Source organism: Zingiber officinale, chromosome 5A (assembly GCF_018446385.1).
Source record: "Zingiber officinale cultivar Zhangliang chromosome 5A, Zo_v1.1, whole genome shotgun sequence".
Taxonomy (NCBI): domain Eukaryota; kingdom Viridiplantae; phylum Streptophyta; class Magnoliopsida; order Zingiberales; family Zingiberaceae; genus Zingiber; species Zingiber officinale.
Window position 1 is genome coordinate 106,394,771 of NC_055994.1, and position 1,671 is coordinate 106,396,441.

The following is a 1,671-nucleotide window of genomic DNA, read 5'->3' on the forward strand; positions in this document are numbered from 1 at the left end:
TGCACCAAAATAAAATAATATAATTTTTCCACCAATACTTAGCCAAAATTTTCAACACTTCACTCTTCCCTCCAAACCTAAACCTATATCGCGCCGTCCACCGTATACCGTCGCGACGCCACCACCACTTTCCTCCTTGCCTCATCTCCCTCTTCCCCTTCCTAGATCTACGAAAGATGGCATCTTTTTCGTGGACGGAGGAGGATATGCTACGGTGCTGCGGTAGCAAGCGTTTCGCCAAGGAGCTCGCCTCCACCTCTCCGTTTTCTGACCTCCACCACGCAATCCAGTCCGCCCACGGGATCTGGTTCAATAAGGTCACCCTTTTGACCTCTTCTTCTACCTCTTTCTCTTTTTCAGTGTTTCTTTTTTATTCTTCCTTCCAACCTCACCACCTTTCTTCTTCCATAATTCTATCTTTATATTTGCTTTTGTTTTCTTTAATTTGAATCTCTTATTTCTGCCCCGTTGTTGTTTTGGTGCTCGATCATCTGGTAAATCTCATTTCTTTTTTCCTTTAATCCATTTATCAAAGGTATACTTTCCGATCTGAAATTTGTCTTCCATCGTATTGTTGTTTTGTTTTCGATCCTTAGGTTTTATCTCTTTTTTTTTTCTCGATTTTAACTTATGCGACTGCTTTGATTTGATTTGGTGAAGAAAAAGTGGAGTTTTCTACTGAGATTTGATGGGTTCTCTATCTATGATGGAGCGAGAGCTGATTTCGTCTCGAGTTTGATGGTATTTCTTTAGCGTTTAGTCTGGCGATTGTTGAGTTGCTTTTCTTTTTGTATCTGGAAGACGAGATCGATTATTTCTCATCTAGTGGCGATGCTACTTATTTTGAGACATTTAATGATGTCTTTAACCTTGTGTTTGATGTCTGCTGTGTAGAACACTTAAGGAAATGGTGAAGGCTGTTGCTGTCTTGGGTAACAGTGAGGGTGTTAAGGGCACAATTTACTTCGTCCAAGAAGGAGATGGTGAGAAATCTCTTGAAATACTACTTGTGGAATGCTAAATTCCTTTCAGATCTAGGGTTTCAACTTCAACCATTTTGATTTTTCTGTGAATTTGTGATCCGATCTAATTTTGGGATGTAAATCTCTGTGATAGGTCCAACCACCGTCACCGGATCCATCACTGGCCTCAAGCCTGGGCTTCATGGCTTCCATGTGCATGCTCTTGGAAACACCACCAATGGATGCATGTCAACTGGTAAAATTATTTACCTTTTCCTTCATGGCGATCTATTGAGTTGCAAGTTTCTGATTGAAAGGATTAAATTATTGATTATGTACTCATGCTCTTGTATACTGCAGGGCCTCATTTTAATCCTGCTGGAAAGTTACATGGTGCTCCTGAAGATGAAAATTGACATGTTGGTGATCTAGGCAATGCCACTGCTAGCGAGGATGGTAAGTTACTTTATCATCAGCTCATGATGTTACTTTTGTTATCTATTTTTACCCATATTTACTATAACGCTTTTTCTCGTAACAAAAAAAAATCAAATGATTTACCCATTTACTATAAAATGATTTATGCAGATTGAGACTTCAGGAGGTCAGGCTCTCACTTATGGAGGAGATGTTTCAAAAGAAGAGGATGTGGAATCCATTGGTCAAAACTGTTAGTAATGAAGATTGCATAGATCTAGCTTCTTACAAT

The 1,671-nt window shown here is 39.5% G+C and overlaps 1 long non-coding RNA gene across 1 annotated transcript; it reads left to right on the top strand.

Annotated features, from left to right (window-relative positions):
- The first annotated feature begins 924 nt into the window (after nt 1–924).
- Nucleotides 925–1,366, top strand: LOC121983106. The gene is made up of 3 exons (XR_006112385.1): nt 925–983; nt 1,117–1,218; nt 1,323–1,366. It is a non-coding gene; the product is annotated as an uncharacterized LOC121983106 (long non-coding RNA).
- The last annotated feature ends 305 nt before the right edge of the window (nt 1,367–1,671 follow it).